Genomic DNA, 19908 nt, shown 5'->3' on the forward strand with positions numbered 1-19908 from the left:
TGGCCCCAATCCTAGCCTTTGCCAAGGCCCAGAGGAAAAGCGACCTTTCCACGTTGCCTTCACGGACATGCCACCAGCACTCTGTCCTTCCGGGAACGCCCCCCAGCATTTCTCTCTCCATCTCTGAAAGCACTTGATTGTCCTTTCGCTCTAACACATGGGATCTCCCTTAATCGACTGTGTGGATTCCCTCTTTGCATGAGCAGAACAGACAGTAGTGAGTGCAGGCTGAAGGGGGGACAGAGGAGTGGGATCTTCCCGGGATGGGTGGCCTCACAGCCCCTGGGAGACCTAAGGATGCTGCGGGTTTCCCATGGCCTCCCCGTACAGTGGATGGGAAGCAGCATAAAGTGCTGTACACACATGGAGGAAGTGAAGGCACTACCTCCTGAAGAGCGTAGCAGGAAGTGACTGACCAGAGCGTCCTGTTGCAGAGATGACCCTTTGGGGACACCAACAAGGCGTGTCATCCACATGGTGGAATGAGCACCAGGTCAGTTCCAGGAAATTCCACCTTCACGTCTCAACCAGACCTAGGAAGCCTGGAGGTGGGGAAGGCAGCTTTGTATGTAACTGTATGTAAAATATGGACGACGACTCATGGGGTTGTTGAGACAGCGGGTGAAAGGAGGTATGCAAAGGCTTCATGAGCTCTAAAGCAATGAGGGGCGAGGAGGTGAGCGCATTTTCCCCGGGTGGGTTTCCTCATGCCAATCCGTGTCTCGCATCCTTCACAGCCCCACTGTGTGGGACACTCTGCTTTACCGGTAGGTCCTGCCTCCATCCTTTTCCACCTGCCTCTGCTCTGTGAGGCTGACCCTTATGCTCACCGTCAGCTTCCCTGCTCTGGCCTCTGGTTGGGTGTAATCAGTAGGGGTCCCTGGCAGGAGACTGGAGCAAGGAAGAGGCATGAGGTCTGGGAATTTATCCCATCATCTCCCACTCTTACTTCCAGGGTCACTGTGTCCCTCAACTGAGGTGACTCCTCCCCTGAAGGCAGTCCTCTGTACCTGGCACTGTCCTTCACTTGTCCCCATAGGTCTAAGGGTAGCGACAGCCAGTGCTGGGCACTGCACTCTCCCTGTGCTTTCTCTCCACCCTGCACACCCCCTACATACACAGTCCCTCCGCTAGACCCTCCCCAAGTTACCCTAATGTGTGCTGTCATTTCCTACTGGGACCCTTGTGGATTCACCTGCTTAAGGGCTTACCTTGTGCATGAACGACACAGGAGAATGTGTGCCTAGGTGTTCAGTGCCTCACTCAGCCTAGGAGTTCAGTGGCTGCTGTTTCCCCTGCACCTCCTCCTATCAGCTCTGTTCTACTGGGCCAGGAATCCAATGATTGCTTTTAATGAGCAAAATTGCAGACTCAGAGCACAGTACAAGCTCTGTGCCAGTACCAGCTGGCGGGGGCCCAATAGAAAAGGCTGTAGCAGCCCCCTAGTTAGAGAGCCTTGATGGCACAGGTCCCAGGAGGGCTCCCGGATCCTATCACGTGGCCCGACAAGCCCCCTTTCAAGAACTGCTCTGGAGTGCTTCTTGGTTCTTCCAGATCCTCCTGACACACGGAGGGAGCCCTGTTGGAGCGTCTAAGTGATTTCTCAGCAATGAAGACTGTAGGCAGGGGAGATTCGTGTTATTCATAGGCTGCCCCCCACGGATGTGTTCTGAATCCTCCGAACAGCCCATTGCAGCCTCCCTGCAGTTGGCTCTTTAATTTTTAAAGCGTTTGAATTCTTTACCAAGTTTATAGCTTCGGTGTCTGCACACATTTGTTATATACATGATTGCTGAAGCCTCAATTTCTGCTCCCAAGAAACTCCAGCTCTGTTTGTGTGGGGCTGACTGTCAGGGGCTGGGCTGGGAAGAGCAGTGAGGTGCTGAGGTGGTTGATATTCGGGGGGGCGGGGGGTGGACGGTCGAAGGATTCTTCTTGAGACATCTTGCAAAATCAGCTCCATGCAAATAAAGGCAGTAGCCAGGAGCTCTGTTTAAATGTTTGATGCTAATAACACTTAGGAAAAGGAGTCATGAGGGAGACACATGCAATTGCAAACCAGTGCAACCCCAGAAGGACCACATGGGACGGAAAGAGAAGAGAACTAGCAACTGATCAGGTGCCTACTGGGTACAAGGCTTTGTGCTAAATCAGTGGTTCTCAACCTGTGGGTCGTGACCCCTTTGGGGGTCGAACTACCCTTTCACAGGAGTCGCTTAAGACCATCAGAAAACACATATATAATTACATATTGTTTTTGTGATTAATCACTATGCTTTAATTATGTTCAATTTGTAACAATGAAAATACATCCTGCATATCAGATATTTACATTACGATTCATAACAGTAGCAAAATTACAGTTATGAAGTAGCAACGAAAATAATTTTATGGTTGGGGGTCACCACAACACGAGGAACTGTATTAAAGGGTCGCGGCATTAGGAAGGTTGAGAATCACTGTGCTAGATGCTTTCATTAGCAGGCTGGCATTCCCATTCTCACAGCGGCCCAGTGAAGTCATTGCCATTATCACTCCAACTTCACAAGAGACAGCATTTCCTGTCAGATTCTGGTTCCATTTCCAAGGACATTTGTAAAATCTGCATTGATAGACAGTCTTCCTGACAATGACCATGAGACAACCAACCTTACATCTCACTTACATTTTTAGGCTCCAGAGACGGAAAACAAGGATCCTATCACTGGAGAGAAGTTTTGAACAACTGAAGGAAGAAGATGCGGTGTGAGCTACGCAACAGTGGAATGCGTGGCGTCGGTGAGAAGTGAGTTTCCTGCCGCTAGAGGTAATCAAGCAGTACGGGTCTTCTCTAGCAATGACTCGTGCTCTGGACAGAGGCTGGATGATTCCGAAGGCCTTTTCAGTTCTGAGATCCAAGATTTTGTGAGTGACAGTGGCAGAGCAACCAGCCTCTGGGGAGGTTCTGGGGTGGTAACAATCTACCCTCCCACAGGGAGAGCTGCTGAACTCAGGCAATCTGGAGTCAAACAGGTTTGATTCCTCTTCCCCTCCATTAGCGTTTCTACCGGAAGGTGCCATGAAGTGTTTTGGGTTTCCAGCTCTCCACTTTGGCATTAGCAGGCTGCCCATTCTCACTGGTGGGTCCCAGTGATGCCAACACCCTGGAGGTCAGGAGAAACCAAGGCACTCAGGCCTCCTCCTATCAACATCCTTCCCCTCCAACATGACGCAGAGTAAGAGCTTAGTTTTCAACAGCCTTTGATGTGTTGTTAAGCCTTTACCCTCAGGATTATTTCTTGTTCTTCCTCTCTTTTTTGTTCTCCCAACTTTCAACCAGCTGATTAAAATTCCAGTTCAATTGAAATACTCTTTCAAATCGGGCCATTCAGAACGAAGCAAAAAGCACTGGATTCACTAGAGGTCTAGCACTTTTGATTAATCTTTAATTAATACGTCACTTTAATTTTCAATGCTACTTTTAAGACACAGAGCTATGTTGAAACCTCAAACTCATTATCTTATCATTTTCAAAGGCAGGACTGTCTGCCAGAGAATAAAATAAGAGTGCTGGGTAGTCATTGCTTCCTGGATGTCGACTTTGTAAAAATCTGCCCTGAAAATAGTGGTATATACATTTCCCCCCAAAATGTATATACACTTTAACAGCTGTTAAATAACTGTTAAAGTGTATATACATACACTTAACTCAATTTTGAAAATGAAATTTATTTTAATAAACACTGCCTTTATAATTATTCTAAGTGTGTATACACTTTTTGAGGAATATATATATACATATACATATATACATATATATATATACATATATATGTATATATATCCTCAAACGTTTAGAAAAAATATATATATTTTCTAAATATTCTAAAAAGATAAAATAAATAAAAGATCTAACAAGAATCAGCTGGGAGAACATTATTGTAATACAAGATAAAATAATATTGTGCCATGCTAACAGTAATTTATCTTTGTTATTTATCCTAATCATTTTATGTTTTTATTGGTGTGCTACACTGCCGAAAATGTGGTTTCTAATTCAATTTCCGCCGCCGAGCACAGAGAAGCCACGGGAGGCACCACAATGATGAAGGAAGAGCCACGGTAAGACCACAGAAAAGGATGCAACGATGATTTATGTAACTTTCTTCTTCTGTTTGCAGTTCATTAAGTCACTGTCTTCTCGCAGTGACCAAGTGAAAATTAAAGTACTTCAGAGGAGAGCTTGGGGTTCGGCATCATTAGAGGAAGAGAAATGGGTGCCTCGATGAACTTGACTGCAGAAATCTATAGAGCACAGCTTAATCAGCCTCCACATTGATCTCAGATGCTCAGAGGCAGGCTTCAGACTGAACACATCTTTTCAATGCACATTCTTTCCCTTTGAAACACAGCATAGAATGCATGAGAACGACTTAGAGGTGATTCCAAACTTTGATTTCATAGTGTGAGATTGCACGTAGCACTTTCCAGGTTTTCATGGAAAAAGGGGAAGAGAACAGGTGCTCCTCCTGGAGCTGCCTCCTTCCTCGGGTGCCCTGCTCACGCGCCAGGCAAGCCCCATCGGTGCAGTAGCGATCATTCAGAAGAAAGGGATCCTGCTTGCTGTCCAGAGGATCATTATACAGTTGGGCCATACATGTGTCACTTCCTTTTCAAGTGCAGGTTCAGAGAGACTAGCAGCATCTATGTCCATGGGCTGGCCAGAAGCTGTGAGCAGCATCCTTTCCTGTAGCCATACATCATCTCCCATCCTCATGGGGGGAGGGGTAGCTGCTCACGAGGCAGGTAGCCAAGGCCCGAAGGCTTTGGTGTCAGACAAGCTGGGCCTGGAATCCTTGCTTCTCCACTTACTGTGAGTCCCTGAGCAAGTTACTTTAAATTAGTTGAGTTCCAGACTCCTCAACTGCTAAAAGGGGCTGATGAAACGTATCTCATATGGTTTTCCAGGAAATTAAAGGTCGTCGTTGTTGGGACAGAAGGTAATGGCAGGCATCTCACTGTCCTGCAAAAGCTTCAATTGGGGAAATTCACAAGCAGAAATTTACTAGCAAGACTAGTCCCCCATTATCTCCTCTGCCACAGAGCCCTGTCTGGGGCCATGTTGGCTGGACACAGTGTGAGGCTCTGCTCTGGGAATGGGTTCCACCCCTCTGATACCCTATCCTTTTATAGGCAAAGTGTGAGAGAGGTCTCAACACAGTGGCAAAAATAATGTGGTCTTGTGCCGCAGTGGCTCAAGAGAGTTGTAGATAAGCATCGTGCAGCTGGTCATTAGGTTCTCAGGGGGTGTTTATTCCTGGGATGATGTCAGCACCAACTTGTGTGGAGTCTAAGCCCCTCCCCCGGGAAGAGAAAACAGTCAATCACCTGGAGTAACGTGCTGGAGACATAGAGGCTCTTGGAAGAGAAGGTGGCGAGGTTGAATCTGGGTTGAGGCTGTGCCTTGGACTACATGGTTGAGAGGAGAGGTCACTTCCCTTTGATGATCTATTTTGTGAGTCAAGGTTTACCTCGGGTCCCCTCAGAAGTGGAACTGTGGCCTTCCCCTTCCAACCTGCTCCCAGGCTCCCTCCTCTGCCATACCAGGAGTCCAGGACCAGCACTGAAATCAAACTAACAGGAGGCGAGATGTGATTAGGTTCTTGAGGAAGGTGTTTTGTTGTCGTTATCTTTCAATTCAATAAAATAAGCATTCACTTTGTACCTCCTAGGTGCCAGGGAATGTAACAGTGGGAGGGGGTTATCCACAACAATAACTCCTAATAGTTATTGAGTTTTACTGCCTACAGGCAGTACTCTAAGTACTTTATGAATTTTATATGAAAATATATCAAACATATAATACCTGCCTTGGTGTTGGGTGGGGAATCGGCCACTTAGCCAACTGAATGGGCAGTGCTAGCATTAAGTGCCATAAGGGTGTAAAAGACAGAATGCTACTGGAGCATAGAGAAGGGCTGTGAGGCAGGTAAGAGGGGACATTGGAGCTACAAGGGTCAGGATTAGCCAGGTAGAAGAGGGATGGGAGGAAGAGCACATACAAAGCCATGATGCTTTGAGAATGATGGTGATCAAACCCAAGGAGGAAGAAAAAGAGGAGGAGGCATAAAAAGGAAAAAAGTGAAATAAGACGTAAGAGACTTAGATTCCCAGGCACCATCAACACAACTCTCATGCAAGTTTTCAACATATATATTTCAGTTATTGACTTAAAAGGGATGCGAGAAGCAAACAAACAGGAACACGACAGACTTTGTTGGCGTTGCCAAAAAGCAAGGCATCCTTTCTCTAGCCTGCAGGTTGGCTTTCCTTCTCTCCCTGTCATTCCTGCTTGCCAAGGTAAACATACCATGAAGGTAAAATGCCTTTCTGTCTGCCCAAGATCTTACAACCCCTTCGTAAATCCAGTGAGATGCTCTACGCATAAGCACCTTGAAAAAGGTATCAGAATCTAGCACGCGGGCAAAGCTGATGCTGTAAAGAAGTCGGGTTCCTTGGGTTCCTTCTTTGCAGTCAGAGCTCACAGGATGGAGACCGACATGGACAGGTGGTTGAAGGGCAGAGATGAGGCAGCACAAAGACAGGGCACATGCCACATGAGTGACTCAGGTCTTTTCCACACTAGCCTGCAGATGCCAAGAACAGAGTACCCCTTCCCAGTAGGTAGTGGAACACTCAGAATGGAGAAAAAGACATCGGTTCAGTTTGTTCATCATGTGCAGTGCCTGTGGACACCATGGTCAAGGATCTGCCGCTGTATCAGGAACATGGACATGCAAAAAATAATAGTATATTATGTGTGCGGGATGGTAAAGTGTGGGGACACAAAGCAGTGAGACAACTTGTGGGGTGAGGATTGACAGGGAGAGTTACAGGTGCAGGAATCCTCCCCAAAGGTGAAGATACTTGAGTATGCGAGAGAAGGAGGAGCCGTTTTATGTTTTCATTCTCATTGTATATATTTAGTTCCTTCCATTGGAGGGTGTTACCCAGGGAGTAAAATACCCCGGGTAATGAAGGAAGGAAGGGGGATGTGAGGCTGGGAAAAGAGGTGGGAAGTGAAATATTGTGTGAACACATTTATGATGTCATAAGAAATGGAACATAGCCCTGGCCAGTGTGGCTCAGGGCACTGTCCCATGCACCAAGAGATTGCCGGCTTAATACCTAGTCAGGGCACATGCCTGGCTTGTGAGCTGGTCCCCTGCAGGGGGCGTGCAGGAGGCAGCTGATCAATGTTCCTCTCACATGGATGTTTTCCTCTCTCCCTCTTCCTCTCTCTTTCTTAAAAAAAAAAAAAAAGAAATGAAACAATTCTGGCTTGAAGTCAGATGCCTCTCTCTCTCTCTCTCTCTCTCTCTCTCTCTCTCTCTCTCTCTCTCTCTCTCTCACACACACACACACACACACACACACACACACACACACACACACACTTAGGGAGAAAGTCAGTGAAAAGATTCAGGTTAGAGCTGTATGAGGTCTAAGCCCTCAGGAAAATTCTTCAAGGAAGAATCATTGAAAGCAGAATAGGGTGAGAAGACCTTAGTAAAACTTTTCTTTGCAAGTTGGTTTTCTAGAAAATATGTGTCCTCTTTTAGCATTATCATAGCACCTGACATGGAGAGGACCTTTCTCTATAAAGTCAACTGGAGTGAGGACAGGAACACAAACATTGGGCAGATGCTATGTATATGTAAAATTTCATTTATTTATTATGGCATCCTGTAATGTTCAGTATGAAAGGCTAGATCCCGTTTACCATTGACTGCAAATATATATATATATATTATTTTTATTTTTATTTTTATTTTTTTTTTGATTTTAGAGAGGAAGGAAAAGGGAGAGAGAGATAGAAACATCAATGATGAGAGAGAATCATTAGTTGGCTGCCTCCTGCGTGCCCCCTACTGGGGATCAAGCTTGAAACCTGTGCATGAGCCCTTGACTGGAATTGAACCGTGACCTCCTGGTTCAGTGATGGCAAACCTATGACACGCGTGTCAGAGGTGACATGCGAACTCATTTTTTTTGGTTGATTTTTCTTTGTTAAATGGCATTTAAATATATAAAATAAATATCAAAAATATAAGTCTTTGTTTTACTATGGTTGCAAATATCAAAAAATTTCTATATGTGACACAGCACCAGAGTTAAGTTAGGGTTTTTCAAAATGCTGACACGCCGAGCTCATAAGGTTCCCCATCGCTGTCCTGGTTCATAGGTTGACGCTCAGCCAATGAGCCACGAGGGCTGGACAGTGATTTGGACTTTTAAAATATTTTGCCTAAGGTCATGCAACTGATATAAATCAGGCGTCTTTGTTCCAATATGTAAGTTTTGTCCACTATAGAATGCTGCACTGAAAGCATTAGCCAACACAATTACTTTAACAGACAGGATTAAGACTGTCATTATTTCATTATTATTGAAGGCTTTCCATTGTTTACAACTTCCAATTTTTTTTTTGAGTCTAGTCCATAGGAGGCTAGATTTTTGGAGATCCTAGCCAGCTAATTATCTAACAGACATGCAATATAACACCTGCTCTTCAAGTTATTATTTCTTCTCTCCTGGTCAAGGACTAATTTGGATGATTAAAGAATATGTATATTCTCAGATGCTGAAACCCTTCAAGAGATATTTACCACCACTGACTTAAAAATTGAAATGCAAGTTTCTTGAAGCATCTTATCTTATCAAAATAGAATGAATCACTGTGCTTAAAACGTGTATGAAGTAGCTGCTGCAGGCATTACCATCTTCATCTTACATCCATCCATCCATCCATTCATTCATTCATTCATTCATTTTACAAATAGTTATTCACAGATTTTAAAATTCTAAGCCCCAGAGAGATAGTTGATAAACCTCCAAGTCTTCTAAGTTAATGAAAGGCTAGAATCAGGGCTTCTGGGACCTGAATTTGGGCATTTTCCCACTAATTGTCTTGCCTGCATCTCAATTATAGTCTAGGCTTTTTGGATACACATTCTTGATGTACTGACTGATTTATTCTATTGTAGGAAAGATCTTGGTAGAACCAGTACCTCTTAAATCAACTTCCACTTGCCTCCAAAGCCCCATGGAAATGTGGCTGTTAGTAATCTGTCGCTTCAGAACTCCTGAGAACTGCCACCAAGTGGCTTGTGCACTAACTCAGTGACAGGGGATAGGGCTGCTTAATTGCCAGGAGGAGCTGAATGCATTTATTGCTCAGAGAGAAAGAGCCTTGTTTCTTATTTTCTTTAAAGACTGACAATTACTTTCTGGAATGACTTGATGCATTATCAAAACTTTCATGGAAATCCAATGAAGCATTCCGTAACAGAGCAAGTCACCCCCTATCTTCAGACAGAGAACATTTCTACAGACACACCCTGTACTTCTCAGACAGAAGATGGTTGGAAAACACAATTCTGCTCAAGCCAGTCTATAGACAAGCTCTCTGGCACCTTCTGTGGCCCTGCTCCTGCCTGACCCTTCTCCACTTTCCCCATCAAAGACGGGATCCCTCTTGCCCATCCATCACCACTGTGCCCTGTATAGACCTCAATGAATAATAAAGTTATCTTGTTTTCATGTCTTGATTTTTTTAGCCCCTACTAAATTGTGTGCTTTCTAAAGGCAGAACTCTTTTTGTATAACATTTGAAACCTTGATACCCAACACAGTGCCTGGCACAACAGCAGGCATTCAAAAACCGTTTGTTGGAGGGAGACACAATGTATGAAATCAGGGATTCACAGTCCTTGGTTAATTATGCATTCATTGTTTTTGTTCTGTTAAATTTTAAAAGGGGACACCCTTTTTATTAAACGTCTATACTTTACTCTCTTCCTTTCAGAATTCTAACTAAAACAACCACAAACTTCTGTTTCTGCTTATGTACAAAACAAAGAAAACTATTAAAGCATCACTTTTGTGATAGGAAAGAAGGGGAAAGTTTCACCATAAATAAAGGAAACTGTACCTGGAGGAAAGAAATCAAAGGGGCACTCACTCTGGTCTGGGGCCAGGCCATCCCAACATGAACCCGAGCCCTTCTTGGGGAGGGTTTCCAAAGCGAACCTGCCTGGGGGACCCAGGAAGCAGCCTTCTTAACTGCTGAAGTAACAAACAGAGCGAAAGCCCTAATGATCGCAACAACATAAATCAATCTATTTTAAACACCATTTGGGCTTTCTGCAGCTGTCTCTCCACTCCCTCCCCAGATTCTCTTTATCAAGAGGGGGTCCTCATCGTCCCTGGAGCTGAAGGCGAGGTCCAACTGCGTCCACCCCATCACGACCAGGTAGAGCAGCCCATGACCCACCAAGAGGGTGAGGATCACCTCTATCAGCTCCGACAGGTCCTTGACGATGCTGTGGGGGCCGGGCCGGGTAGGACCACTGGCCAAGGCAGCGGCTCAGGCAAGCCTCCTCCAGAGGTAGTTGTTTTTATTGCCCCAGCACCCTCCATAGATAAATCGATCACAGGAGTTGTTCTTGGCATCAAAGTACCAGCGTGGGAAGGATGCGGGGCAAGGCCCGGTGGCCACCTTGGCAGCACAATATTCTTCGTAGTTGAAAATATTGCTAGGGGGCCATCAAAACCCTGCCTTCTGGGGATACTCAGGCCAGTGGAATCTGCCAGGTTGCTGCTGGTGGCCGCATCGTCCATGGCGTGCCCTGGGATATGAGCACACTTCTGCAGACACTTCTCCTCGGTCAGGTAGTTATTGCCGCTCCTTCCGCAGCCTCCATATACAAACTGCTGGCAGGATCGGCAGGTGGCATTGCCCCACCACCTGTGGAGGGAGGCCAGGCATCTCCCCACCACCTTTGGAACTCGGCAAAAGTCGTGGATGTCGCGCTCTCCATTGGCCGCCTTGGCCCCAAAGAGGAGCAGAGATGCCAGCAGGGCGAGGAGCACCCTGCACCGTCTTGGCCCACAGAGCAGCGCCATGACGGGCTCCACCCGGTCTCAAGTTCAGGTCTCAAGTTCAGGTGCGGATGGATGCTCGCTTCTAAGTCTCCAAAAGCCCCTCTGGTGCCTGGACTCTGCCTCCTCTGCCCACAATGGGGGAGAATGGCCTCACTGGCCCCTTTGCCCCCAGTGACTCTCAGCGACTCTCCACCATTCAGAATGGAGCCACGTGCCTCACCCAATCAATGCTCAGTGGGGGCTGGAGCCAGTGGCTGCCTGGGAGGAGCTAGCCCAGGTGGCAGTTACCCTCTGGGGAGGGGGGAGGGCGCACAGAGAGCAGGCGCCTGGCTCACTATTGACTAAAAGAAGCAACAAGCAACAGGCTTTACATATACCCAGTGCTTTCCACCCATGCACAGAGCTCTGTGGACAAAAGGCTCTACCTGACAGAAGTGGTAAGTAGACATTTCAGTGATGTGAAAGAAAGGCATGGGATGGCTCATCAGATATTAGGTCAGTCCTCAGGCTGGTCCAAGCACTAGCTGATGACTAGGTATGAAAGGAAGGACAGGGTCCTGGAGGAACTTAGCAGATTGGCAGGAAGAGGCTTGCCTGCTATTAGGTAACTAAAGAAAACCAAGGGCCAAATCAACAAACGACAAGTGCTGGAGAGGATGTGGAGAAAAAGGAACACTCGTGCACTGCTGGTGGGAATGCAGACTGGTGCAGCCACTGTGGAGCACAGTATGGAGTTTCCTCAAAAAACTAAAAATGGAACTCCCATTTGACCCAGTGATCCCACTCCTTGGACTATATCCCAAGAAAGTAGAAACACCAATCAGAAAGGAAATATGCACCCCTATGTTCATAGCAACACAATTTGCAATAGCTAAGATTTGGAAGCAGCCTAAGTGCCCATCAGCAGACGAGTGGATTAAAAAACTGTGTGGTACATCTACACAATGGAATACTATGCCGCTATAAAAAAGAAAGGACTTTTAACATTTGCAACAACATGGATGGAACTGGAGAACATTATGCTAAGCGAAATAAGCCAGTCAGAGAAAGATAAATATCACATGATCTCACTCATATGTGGGATATGATGATCAACATAATTTGATGAGCAAGAATAGATTGATCTAAAGACAAATGGTAGGGGAGGGGGAGTTAGAGAGCAACCAAAGGACCTGTATGCATGCATATTAGCATAATCAATGGACACAGACACTGGGGCAGTGGGAGCTTGCCCGGGGTGTGAATGGCTGGGGCAGGGGGTGGGGGGGGAGGGGGAGGTCAATTGGGGAAAAAGGAGACATATGTAAAACTTTAGACAATAAAAGAAAATGAGAGAAAGTAAAAAAAACAAACAAACAAGGGCCTAAATGGAAAGGAAGACTGAAACTCAGAAAACTTTGAAAAAATGTATACAAATACAACTCTGATAGAGGAATCCACATGCAAATCAATTCTGGGAATTAGCAACACAAGCACTGGATGAGCAGTGGGGTCCTTAACATGTAGATGAAGTGTTCTGGTCAGACGAGGTGGAAGGGGACTGGCCTCTACTGGGTAACTTATTCCTCACACTGACCCCAGAAAGTAAGCACTGGCCTCCTTGTACAGATACCAACTTGGGACCGAGGAGATAACCAGCAGCTTTGGCATTCTGGCAGAGATGGATCTGGGGTCCATAACTTAACTGTGTGGCCTTGGACAAATTGTGGGAAGCCTCAGGGTTTTCACCTGTAATCAGGGCGAATGACAGCACCCACCTCACTGGTGAGGCTGGGAAGGCACTAACTAGCAGGACAGTGTTCAACATAGAACCCATGAAGGGTTGACTGTTTCTTTAGTTCAAGACCACACAGCAAGGGCCAAGGCAGGCTTTCAACACCACCCCTACCCCTAACCCCCTCCCTCCAGTCCTCTTCATTCCAAAGCTCATGCTCTTACACGCTCTCTTCCTTTCTGGGAAAAATGAGTGATTTGACATTAACTGGGTAGCTGATATGGGCCAAAAGGCAGGATACAACTCTTGTCATCACATTATTTGGGCATCTCTGTCCCAACTTGAACTGTGAACCCAATCTTATTTATCTATCTATCTATCTATATCTCTATATTTATATGTATATCCTATCTAATAAAAGACAAAAAGGGCAATTGACCATACCTTCACTATGCTTCCCATTGGCTAATCAGGGTGATATGCAAATTAACCACCAACAAAGGTGGTGGTTAATTTGCATATGTAGGCTCCAAGCGGTGGAGCGAAGCTAGACTTACCCAAAGCCGGCTGAGCAGCGAGGCCTCATGCCCCTGGGATCAGCGGAGCAGCGAGGCCTGACGGCTGGTGGTGGGGTGAGGGGTTTCTGTCCAGAGCTCAGCCAGAGCGAAGGCCTGGGTCCCGGGTGCTAGAGAAAAACTGGTGCAGCAGCCAAGGGAAGGGAAAGCCTATTGCACAAATCTCTTCGTGCAACAGGCCTCTAGTATTTACATAAATATAAATAAAATAATTCCTTGTGGCTATAATAATAAAAACGAATAATGAGCTAGTAGATGACAGATAAAGGGAGGAATAAATTAGAGCTCTTTCCTATGTTTTTGACGTTGGAGAGTAATTCTACACCTGAAGACAGGAGGATGACTTTAGTTTGGGACCTGCTGTGTCGGAGTTCCTGGAGATCATACAAGTAGAGGAAACTACCAATAGGACAGACCTCACAAAGGCATCGTCAACAGGAACAGACCACAGTCAGGACAAGGCAGGAGTTTTTGTGCAAGGAGGCAAAACATCAGTACCACTGTGCAAAAATGTATGGCGATTACTCCAGATTCCTTAAACAACACAGATCAACACCGAAACCAAAGCAGCAGCAGAGGCAGGCCTTGGGGAGAATGAACTCACAGTTTATGTCAAGAAACAGAATGCAAAACAGGGCTGGGCCCACTTCACGAGACCCATGTGGCTGCTTGGAAGCAGAGCTGAAGTCATATTGGAAGGCCTCAGTGAGAGCAGTAGAGACAGATGGTAATGGCCTTCACTCTCAGCGGCCAGGCTCCTGCTCGCGTGGAGGGGACCAGATTCTACGTAACACAGAGAGCCCTTGGCTGCCCTCAGGAAGGACATGCTCTTGGTTTCTCCCTCCCCTTTTCCTGGAGCTGCCTAAGCCAAGGCTTCACCCTCCCACCCCAGCACCAAGTCTTCAGTCACATGTCATTTATATTTGCCCTCCATGTGACTTATCCATGTGGGCAAAAGTAGGCTTACAGTTGTGAGTATGAGAAACACAGAGTTTATTCTCCTATTATTATTTAGTTATTAATGACTAGAGGCCCGGTGCACCAAATTTGTGCATGGATGGGGTCCCTAGGCCTGGCCAGCAATCAGGACCCATCAGGTTCCCCGCCTCCCCACCTCCTCCTTCCCTCGCTCCCTCAGCACCCCACTGCTGCCAACCCCTGGTGGTCAGCACACATCATAGCGATCAATCAAACTCCCGGTCTCCCAGTCAAACTCCTGAGGGGACACTTTGCATTATATATATATATATATATATATATATATATATATATATATATATATAGTATTATTTATTGGTATTTTTTGTCTTCTTATCTTTATTATTACTCTTCTTTCATCTCCTTACTTATGATGTATCTTTTAGGTAATGGTGGCTGGTGATTTAACCAACGACCCACCTGCAGGTCGTTTTCCATACAAACAACCAAGAAACGTGCCTTTGCCTACCTCTATATATATATACCAACAGTTGTATTTCACGGCCCCCTTTCGGGTTTCATGGCCTCCACACATACCCATGTGACTGTTATTGTCTAAGTGTGGCTGCCTATTTTCTAAGCCACCAATGTGCACAAGAACGCACCTTCTCTGCTGGTAAACACTTTACTGAACGGTGCCCCTGGTACTGCTTCTGGTGCAGATCTGGCTCCTCTGGAGGGGAACTTCTAATGTGAGTGTGAGAACACTCATCCACAAAGAAGCCCACGTAAAGAGGCTAAAGAGCAGGATGTGTATACAAGGTTTCCTGGGGAATTGGATGAGGCTGTGGTTCATTCCACTGTGAAGAGTGGGTGCCTTGGCTAGTCTTGAAAATCACCAGGTAAATAAGGGCAGAAGCTCCCTCCAAACAAAGGACAGAGCATGGGTCGATTTATTATTTTGGCTACTATGTCAAAACACTTTGGCAGCAAGTAGCAGAAAACCTGGACTCGACCAGCTTAAACGTAAGGAGATTTGTTATCTCACAGCGCAAGCTGTCCATGGGTGGGCAAGGCTCCAGGCAGGGTACAGCAGGGCTCTGACCCCACTTCACTGTCACCCTACCTTCCTTTGTGGGGTTTTGCTTCATCAGCAGTTCCAGGCATCACAGGCAGGCATGCCCGTGACTAGGGAAAGAGAAGGGACTGCCCCTTTTTAGCAGCAAGGGAACATTTCCCTTCAGTGCCCTAAGAATTTCTCATCTCCCTGGCCTGAATAGGGCCATGTGTCTGGCTCTAAGCCAGTCACCTTTAAGGGGTGGGAGATGACCATGGTGGGCTTACACTCCTTAGGACCCGCCCCCCTGGTTCCCGAGAGAGGCTACGTGAATAAATTCAGTGCTGCATCATCGAAGAGGCAGAGAGCAGATTTTACGTGAGCAGTCAACAGAGCCTGCTACCGCCACTCCCTGCATATAAGATTTTTTATTTTCAAAGAGAAAGAACCAAAATGAAAACAAAGCATGCTATTACTTGTACAATAGGGCCAGGCTCAGAAAGAGGACGGTTTCTGGGCAAGGAACTTTGGTTACGGCCAGAGTGACACAGTTATAAAGAAAATCTGGAGATTTCAAGAGCTGGCTGCCCATGGGCTAGCAGCTGCAGAAATATCAAAACATCTCCGTGCAGTCATTAGACATGACCGGCGTGACTGAGTCCTGCCACATCACATAACTCTGTGCTACTCTCGGAGTGTGTGCAGCGTCAGAGATGACAGTCACTGTCCGCGCTATGTGTGGTTTTGAAGGGTTGGTGAGCGGCTCCTAGATTTCCTTGTTGGAAACACATCCCTGTAAAAGATACGGCACCATCGGCTTGGAACTCACATATGCACTTACAAAGAGAGCTAATCACTTATTTTTCATGCATCTGAAACCATTTTTGTTTTTAGTAAAAATTACATCAATAAATCAATAAGTAATTAAAATTTAAGCATTCAGTCTGAGAAGAATAACAGTATATGAAACCCTATAACCCAAAACCCTGTCTTCGACTGGCTTTCTGATTTTACACACAAACCTATGGGAGACAAACAAAAATGCATTTCTGTTGCAGAAAAAATGAGCAGAGTGGGGGGTGCCAATGGGTTATCTCCAGAGATTAAGCCGGAGGAATGCTTATACACAGCTTTGTTAAGTTACATACGAAGAGTAAGTACTATGACTGTATCCACTGCTGAATACTCATCATTTTTGCACTGAAGCTGGGACTGATGGGAATACTGAGGTGGGCAGCCAAATTCACCCAGAGAAAAGTGAAGTTATAAAACCAGCTGCAGAAGAAACCATGGAGACATCTGTAGCAGCAGTCTGTTCCCTGAAATCAGTGGGTAAACTCTGAGTATTTAGCACATTCCTAGTGGATAGATTGCGAGTGGAGTGAGTTGCTATGGGAAGGAGTCATTCACTTAAAGTGAGGTGGACAGGCTATGATGTGCGTGGGCCCCTAACACTGGGCTCAGGAAACTTCACTAACTGATAACCCTCTAACCACATAGCCTTTGACTAACCTATTGCATTTGCAAGACTAAGACAGACTCTTATTTATTTAGTCACTCCAATTGCCTTTAACACTGGTTCAAGACTTCATCTGGAAGGGACTTCTATTTTATACTAGAGGCTCGATGCATGAAATTTGTGCAACAGTAGGCCTTCCTTCCCCCGGCTGCCGGCACCAGCTTCCCTCTGGCACCCGGGACCCAGGCTTCCCTTGCAGCCCCAGCTTCGTCTGGAAGGTTGTCTGGAAGGACGTCTGGTTTAATTAGCATATTATGCTTTTATTATTATAGATTTGTAGGTTTAAAAATATTTTATTATGGTAAGGACCCCTGACATGAGATCTATCCTCTTAACACATGGTAAGTGTACAATACATTATTGTTAACTATACATACTGTGTATAGGTTTTTGTTTGAAGACCTGCTTTCAATTATTTTGAATATATACCTAGGAATGGAATGACTGGATCATATGGTAATTTTATGTTTAATTATTTTGAGAACCCACCAAACTTTTCCACAGTGGCTGCATCATTTTTACATTCCCACCAGCCAGGCAGGAGGGTGTCAATTTTTCCCTGTCTTTCCAACACTTACTATTTTCCATTTTTCTGGATAGCAGTCATCCTAATGGGTTTGAAGTGCCATCTTATTGTGTTGCCTTTGTCTTTATTTTTTATTTTAAATCTTTATTGTTGGGAGTGTTATAGATGTCCCCCCCCCCCCCTTTTTTGGAAGGGACTTTTAAAGGACAAATTCCAGATCTGTGCTCCAGGGAAGGTTAAACGAGAATCATGCAACACTGGCTTACTTCCTTCCCATATGAAGTCTCTTAGGAGCCAAGGCACCATCCTTTGTGCCCATTATCTGAGACATGGTGGTTCATCTTCAATAAAAAAAGTTCCTGTTGCAACTCAGGCCTAGAAACATTCTTCAGCTGTATACATCATCCTTTCCCTACTCAATACACTGAAGTGATTCTACCAATGTTATTTAACTTTTTACAGTGCTGCTTTAAAAAAGATGAAAAGATCTCAATGGTATCTTTAGCAGGATGGGGGTAGGGTTGTAGAAAAATCAAAAAGTCAGAGAGTCCTGATTATCTGGGTTTTCATGACTGGCGTCTCCACAGAGTGGCCAGGTTTGAGAGAGAAGTGAATTCCCAATTGTACCAACATACTCATTACTGAATTGACCACTTAGAAAAATCAGTCCCCATTCAAAATCAGTCCCCACTTAATGCTAGCATCTTTGTCAACATCATTGCAAATCTCTAGTGGATTCTTGTAAAATGCAGTCTTATAAATATACTTTGTAAGTTGATTATAAAATAAATTTTTAAATTTTCCAAAAAATGGAAGATTTTATGAAGTTTTTTTAAAAAAGAGCTGTTGAAAAACTACTGAATCACATGCAGAATTATTGGTAAACTAGAGGCCCAATGCACGAAAATTCATGCTAGAGTAGGCCTTCCTTACCCCAGCTACCAGCACCGGCTTCCCTCCGGCACCCGGGACCCAGCTGGCTTCCCACGGGCATCAGCTTTGTCATAAAGGATGTCCGGATGTCCGGAAGGTCTTTGGGCTGTCCAGTCTAATTACCATATTACCTTTTATTATTACAGACAGTCCTTGGGTTACATTGGACTCCACATATGTAGTTTTATGGTTACATCGCCATCTCCCATTTTTTTTTTTAAAAGTTCCATCATTTTGACATATGCACATACGTGCTTTATGTTTTTTATTATTTATTTACCCCAAATAAAGGTCAGGAATTGTTATCTTTCTTTTAATTTTTTTTTTACTGTTTCACTTCATTATTGCTGTGTATGTGCTCCATAAGTAGGTGGGTTCCGACTTACGGTGAAAATTGCGTTACGTCCCGCCATAGGAACGGATCTCTGATGTAACCGGAGGACCTACTGTATAGATGATGATGTGGCAGAAACATAACTAGGCTATTTGAGGAAAAAGAAATCCTTATGGATTTCGGTTTAGGCATTACAGAAGAGATGCCATGCATACCAAAGGTCTCAAGGAATATTGATAAAAACCCCTGAATTTGGCAAAAATAACCCTCTTCATTATTATGCTGAAAAGTCAAACTAAATGTGAGGTATGCTCTGAAATCATGTGATTTTGTTGGAAAAATTAAACCGGGGGGCGGGGGGTGGGGGGGAGGGCGCAAAACACGACTCATTCTTCATTTAAGAATTAGTGCAGTCATATTAAAACCTATATTTTTCAAATTTAAGTAAACCTCACTTATTTTCATAATAAAATCTAAGCCAAAATATTTTAAAAGAAATTTGGTCCCCACTTTAAGAGAATTCACGGAAATGGCCAGGTATCTGTTAAATAAGACGGAACTTCTGTAAATGTTCTCTTTTCACTGGACCACATGATCGCATATGAGACTGGAAGTGCCCAGCAGAAAGCATATGGTAGGGAAACACAGCGTCGTCCTTGTGGTGGTGTTAAAATATGTCCACACATTTCTGAGTGCTCCTCTCTTCAAAAGACAAAGCCTAATTCATCTCTTCTTGAGTGTGGGTGGACTTGCTTCTAACAAGTAGAATAAAACAGAAGTGATAATGGGTGTACTGGGTAGAATATATCTTCCTCCAAAGAGAAAATTCATGTCCACCAAGAACCTCAGAACCTGACCTTATTTGGAAATGGGAACTATGCAGATACAATTGGTTAAGATAAGGTAATTGTGGATTAGGGTGGGTCCTAATGCAATGGCTGGTGTCCTTCTAAGAAAACGGGGGAAGATAGCTGTGTTCAGATGGAGGCAGAGCCTGGAGTGGTGCATCTGTAAGCCATTGCATGCCAAGGGTTGCTGGCAGCTACCAAAAGCTGGAAAGAGGCAAGGAAGGAGTCCTCTCCTAGAAGTCTTCAGGCCCTGATGACACCTTGACTTTGACCTTCTCACCTCCAGAAGTATGAGAGAATACTTTTCTATAGTTTTAGGCACCCAATTTGTGGTACTTTGTTATGGCAGCTCTAGAAGACCAGATTGGGATGACTTTAGAGAGTATGTTATAAAAGGCACTACAGCTTCCTCTTGGCTCATTCTTGCTTGGGATCTCTCACTCTAGGGGAAGTTAGCTGCCATGTCATGAAGATATGCAATAGCCTATAGGGAGGCCCCCATGGTGACAAGTGGCCAAATGTCTGACCCACAGAAACTGTGTGATAATAAATATTCAT

The 19908-nt window shown here is 45.1% G+C and overlaps 1 protein-coding gene and 1 pseudogene across 2 annotated transcripts in view; both read right to left on the bottom strand.

Annotated features, from left to right (window-relative positions):
• Positions 1 to 19908, bottom strand: part of CA10 (carbonic anhydrase 10) — a 406232-nt gene that overhangs the window by 173108 nt on the left and 213216 nt on the right. The gene's annotated exons all lie outside the window — the stretch shown is intronic.
• Positions 10166 to 10947, bottom strand: LOC132218486 (kunitz-type protease inhibitor 2-like; annotated as a pseudogene).

Source organism: Myotis daubentonii, chromosome 16 (genome assembly GCF_963259705.1).
Source record: "Myotis daubentonii chromosome 16, mMyoDau2.1, whole genome shotgun sequence".
NCBI lineage: Eukaryota > Metazoa > Chordata > Mammalia > Chiroptera > Vespertilionidae > Myotis > Myotis daubentonii.